General features: G+C 38.9%; 1 pseudogene; it reads right to left on the reverse strand.

Annotated features, from left to right (window-relative positions):
- Positions 1-5,769, reverse strand: part of LOC149183507 (uncharacterized) — a 94,145-nt pseudogene extending 88,376 nt beyond the window's left edge.
- Between the last annotated feature and the right edge of the window lie 231 nt (positions 5,770-6,000).

The following is a 6,000-nucleotide window of genomic DNA, read 5'->3' on the forward strand; positions in this document are numbered from 1 at the left end:
CAAGGATTTGGAAAATCAAAGACCTAGTTATGATAGCCTATTCTGACCTAGATAATAGTAAAGAGAATGAACAGAGGTTTATTTGCAATGAAACCATGTGAAATAACTTATGCAACGAGGCAATCAAGAATCTGAACATGTAACCAACTTCTGCAAATAAGAATCGAACACTAATGATTGCATGGCGAAGCAAAGAAAGTGTTTTTGTTGGCAGTAAAGTCACCTTTGTCCCAGCTCATGATCCCACTGAGGGAGAGGTGAGATCAGAGGTGCTTGATGCCCTTTTTCTAAAGATCTTCCCTGTTAATAACCTATCAAATCAATCTGAACATGACAAGCTATTTTAATCATAAAAAACAACCTAAATAACAAAACAAGATTTAAATCTAAATAGCAGATTTTATTCTAAGAATGAAGCAAAAACACATAAAAGTAAACAAAGGAGGTACTGGGCACTTGAGATGGGCCCAACCCCAAGAGATACAACCTCATAATAGAGTTTTAGAGCTGGTGCAAAGCTGGATTCATCTTTATTGATCAAAAGAATAGTTACATTCCAAAAACTGTCCACAAGGAAAAGCTTGAAAATGTGCTGAAATGCAAAGCTAACCTACTGCCTAAGAAATTACTAAAATCGAACTACAAACTAGCTAACTTCTGCCTACAAAGTGACTAACTGAAATGAGGCCCTAAGCCCTCTTATTTATACAAATTGAGGACCCCAACAACCCTCCTAAACTTTAGGAACTCGACTGCCAAAACTTGTAGTTAACAACACTTTTACTAGCACTTGCTCGGTTGCCCTTGTGATAATCGATTTGGAGGCCCTTGAACTCTGAGCTGATGGTGGAGAATTCGAGGTAAGGGCCCATAAATGAAGGGGACACCTTCCTAAAAATCCTCTCCACGAATTTGGCTGCCAAGTGCTCATTTAAACCTTTGATTTTGTCTCCAAATTGACCAAGCACACTGCATAAAGCACACATTAGACTTGTTGGCATAATGACTAACCCAATTCACTCTATTAGCATAAATATAATAAAAAACATGCAATAAACTAATGAGAATGGTGGATTAAGTCGAATTAGGAGGTTGAATGAGCCCATATAATTATCCATTTTTAGGGCTCATCGCCAGCCTATAAGCTCCCCCTCTCCTATTCCCAAATGGTTGGTCTATGTCTATTTGCACCCTTATGCTAAGCCTGTGCCTAGAGGCTATTCATTAGACTTGGAGAAGGAGTGCTTCGAGAGTTCTTGGCTTGGACTTGGATTACCACTCAAGGAGAGCCTATCAACATCAAGGCTTTGGTTGTAAGCTTCCCTTTATTTTCTAGTAATATACAAGTGCTATTTCATCTTCCCAAAATGTATATGTTCATGTATCATTTAGCTTGACATTCCTTGATTAGTTAAGTAGGTTGCTATTGGATTTTCTATTTGTTTTTGCATGCCTTGTTGTGTCTTGATCACTTGTGCAGGTGCATAAACACTAATAGAAGCAAGAGCAAGCTTGTGACACAAGCGGTCCAGGGTCCTCAGCAAAGGAAATCAGAATAGCATAAAAACCAGGTAGGCCATCTCCTTCGTTCTTCTTTTCAATAGTAATCTACGAAGACATTTAATTGATTGTCACTTCAATTACTAGACCCACTCATTAGCATAGAGGGATCGCCTCTATTCGCAGATAGGATTAACATTGTCAACAAAATGGCGACTTCGCTGTGGAGCCTATGATCCTTTCCTTCCCTTTCTTCACCTTGTATTTTGATGAGTTTGATCAGCCATTCATTCTTAGACTTCATTGCTTGTCTATAGCCAGTCTCACTTTCTGATAGATGCTTGAAGGTTGTTGATTTGAGTTGTTCTTGAAGATTTTGTGTTTTTTATTTGATTTTCTTGCCCATCACATTTTAATCCCTGACTGTCGCGATGATATCACGGGTTTGTTGATTACAGTAGCGATATTCACTTCTTTTCCCTTAACAGGTGCGATGATTGTAGAAGTTAAAGAAATTTAGGGTTTGTCTTATTCTTTTCAGTTCGTTTTTCTTTCACCTAGTGATTTACCAGTGTGATATCAGTTGACTCTCTTATTGTCTGATTGAAATCTCCTCTTAGCTTGATTTAAGTATGCTTGAAGTTTTATTAGCCTTTTAGGGTTTCTAGGTCTTCTAGGTCATCCTTCATCTGCTCGTTGGTCTTCTCAGTGGAGATCAATTACTTGTGTTAATGAGTATTTTGTGTGTTCAGACATCCTTTGCATATCACTTTTGGTTCTTGTGTCTTAAGTTGTTTTCATTAGTAGATACTATGAAAGTCACTTAAGCTCCATTTGACAAACAATAGATTACAAATTGATTGTCTCATTTGAATCGAAAGGAAGTGTTTTCTTTGAGTTTTGTGTTTCCAAAAATAAAAGTGAAAGGGTTTAATTTTTCATAGTTTTCAAAACATTTTGAGTTGCATTCAAATCATTAATGTGAAAGAGATTTTCATATTTATTGGCTTGCTTGCATTCTCTTTTACTTTTTCACTAGATTACACTGATTGAATTTAAGTGAAAAAAGAGAAAATTCATCATTATATCTTAAGGTAGTTTTGCTTTAAGGTTTGTTTTGGCATTACATTTTCTACCATATGAAAGATTAGATTTCATGGTTTGCATTTAGCGTTTCAAGATTGTCATGGATGCACTTTTTCATTGGTTTGATGCACGATTTGAGTGATCTTCTTCCCTACATAAATAACTTTCATCGAATTGAAGGATTTCATTTCATCATCTAGTTGCATTTTAGAAACAGGTAACATCGTTAAGGCGTTGAAATCGAAACATAATTTCCAAGATCAACTTTAAAATCTATCAATTAATCTAAGGAGCATTTGAAATATTAATGTTAATTTTTAGTGGTCTAGGCTAGATATGTGTTCCAGCATCTATAAAACTTAGCAGTTGTCATTCGCTTCAACATTAAACAACACTATCACGGAGTTGTGCTCCCTGTACCGTTGCGTATATAAAGGGAGACCCCCATAGGTTGCAAACCTTTATCCATAGGAAGTCGAGTTTGCCACCTTGTAAACATGATACACCGAACACAACATTTAGGGAGATTGCCTACCTGTACTTCAAGTCCTTGGTAAATTTATTTGTTGAGGTGTATATTGCAGTTCATGGTTACTTGGTACTCCTTTTACCTAGATTCACCTGAGTAGTGATTTTGATCTTTTCTAACTCTTGAGATTTGAAAATATCATTGAGAAACTTGTCTTTCAAGCTCACTAAACCATCAAAAGTGACTAGAGTCACCTTTTCATCCTTTTCTCAACTCTTAAAAGATGAAAAGGAAAATTTTTTGTTTCTAAAAATAATTGTCCATGATAAACATGTTGACCACAAGCAGTTGCTTCTTGGACCAATATTGAGTAATTCCCTGTTAATTTCAAGATTGTTAAAAGCCCTAAATGAATCTCCTTTCTTTTAATTTTTGTTTTGAGAGGAAGTCATCATGGCTGAACCATTGAGTTCATCTCATTGTTCCCCTTCATTGTCTGATACTGAAGTGTCTTCTCAAGGAGTTCATCCAGAGCTTCCTCAACCACTTGAGGATCAAGGTTTTGAACTTGGGATTATTCCAAGCATCCAACCCTTGTCTTCTCATCGACCTCCATCATACTCTTGGTCACCTCAAGAATCTGATCCGGATACCTCTGATAATCCTATTCAGACCCCCGAGAGTCCACAGCCTCCTGATAGTTCGTAGAGGCTTGTTGTCTATTCGTTGAATATGTTATTCGATTCGGTTGTGATATCTCCTCAGCATTCTTACAGTCCTTACGATTGATGTGGTATTCCTTTGGAGTTATCTCCTCCTACGTCTCAGCTTACTTGTCACTAGTTGTTTCCATATATGGAGTTAGAAGGTGAAATCCAAACCTCTTTTCCGGGTCATTCGGAAGTTTCCGCTACCCATACTCCTCATTTCAATGATGAGCAAGGATATGAATTTCCTCCAGAAGGATTTCCTTATGTATGAAGAGTCTCGTTTCCCACCTTTCCTGAAAATAGTGGACCCATGTTGCCACATGATTACACCACCTTAGCTCAGTTAGTTTTGGGTACTCCTGGTGCTTCATCATTGTATCAAAACCCCATTTGGTCTTCAAATGATATGCCTACATCAAGTTCGTTCATTCTGAACACGACCTCTCAAACTTCTGTACAAACTGATGTCACCTCAATTCATGTTCAACCTACAATTCCATCACATCCTGTCTCTTCGTTTCAACCGACCCTTCCAGTACAACCGACTATTTTAGGACAGGTTTTGGTGAGTTATTCTACCCCTCCATCAAGTGGAAAGAATGTTCCACTGCCTGGGGGGCAAGATCTAAATACTTCTCTTGTGTCAGGCGAAACCAATATGAGTGGATTACAAACTCACATGGTTGGAGTTAATAAACCTTATTATGGTAGTATTCCTAACCCTATTGGTCCATCTGGGTCAGGTAACATCCAATATAAACAACCTTATATAGCTCAGATTCCACTCCAACAGGCTTATGTTCCATATGGTTCACAAGCCTTAGTTGATTCGTCTTACATTCCTCAAGCAAGAGCTTACGTCAAACCTGGTCAATCTGCTATTCTTGGTGGATATGGTCAGATGCAATTCGGGAACTATCAATACCCTTAGGGTATATCCTAAGGAACTATCCAGCTACCCTTGCAATACCAAGGACAACCTTTGCAGCAACAAGGGAAACCTTTGTAGCAGCAAGGGGAATCTTTGTAGTAGCAATGGAAAGCGTTGCAGCAGCAAGGGAAATTGTCACAGCAGCAGGGGAAACCTTTTCCATAGTTGAGGCAGCCTTTGTAGCCACAAACTCAGTTTGTTCAACAGTCTACTCAACCTTTGTCCTCGCAAGGCCAACCTTTGCAACAACAAAGTTAACCTTTACAGCAACAAAGTCAGCCTTTGCAGCAACAAGGTCAACCTTGGCAACAACAAGCTTTATATGCATATCAACAAGGTCAAACTTTTCAAGCCCAAGGTCAACCCCTGCAGCAGTAGGGGCAATCTCCTTTTGTCCAAGGTTAACAGGTTCAACAACTTTACAACCCATATGCTGCGTACAATGCTTATTAGTGGCCTATGGTGGGTCAATATCAAGCGTACCTTGGACCAAATCCACCTTATGGTCAAGGTAACCCTTAGTGGGGACAAAATCAGGTCCCGTATGGACAAAATCATCCACTATGGGGGAAAAATCCTTACCAGCAAGGTTGGAATACACAGTTTGGGTCTCCTCAAAGGCCCTATATGCCGTTCAACATGCAATTTCCTTTCTTGGCTATGTTGGAACTACCTGATGTCTCTAGGATCACAAATGATCCCATTCTTCATTTGCCTTACTGACCTCTAGCTTGAACTAAAATTCCAAGCAATTGCCCCAAATTCGAAGGAAAGGCTAAGGAGGACCACAAGCCCATGTGATGACATATCACCTATGGTGCTCCTCTAATTCATATGTTGATGATTTGATTTTTCTTCCCCTATTTCAGATAACCCTCAGAGGTGTTGCCACAAAATGGTATATCTAGTTGCCTCGAGGTACCTATGCTGACTTCAACTCTCTGGCCATGGCCTTCCTCACCCACTTCCAAGTGCCAGTTTGGTATGAAACTGGCACTCATTTTCTCACATCTCTTAAGCAAGTCATCGCGACCCACATCTCCGATCATATCCAAGGATAGAGACGTCGACATCGCCTCATCAAATTTGAGATTTCTAATGAGTTGTTGACTAAATGGTTGACAAAATCATTTGTTAGAAAGATTGATAAGGATATAGATATGGGTGGATTTGTTTTTGAAGAGCACAATATCGTTCGTTCCCAGTATCTAGACTTAGTCTATTCACAATCTAGCATGTTGTATGAGATGTTTCTTGATGCTATGAGACCATCTTCGGATCTGCCAACATCAAAGTCTCCTAAT

This window comes from Pinus tabuliformis, chromosome 3_2 (assembly GCF_031772625.1).
Source record: "Pinus tabuliformis cultivar Carrire ecotype Pingquan chromosome 3_2, CPIR1, whole genome shotgun sequence".
Classification (NCBI taxonomy): Eukaryota; Viridiplantae; Streptophyta; class Pinopsida; order Pinales; family Pinaceae; genus Pinus; species Pinus tabuliformis.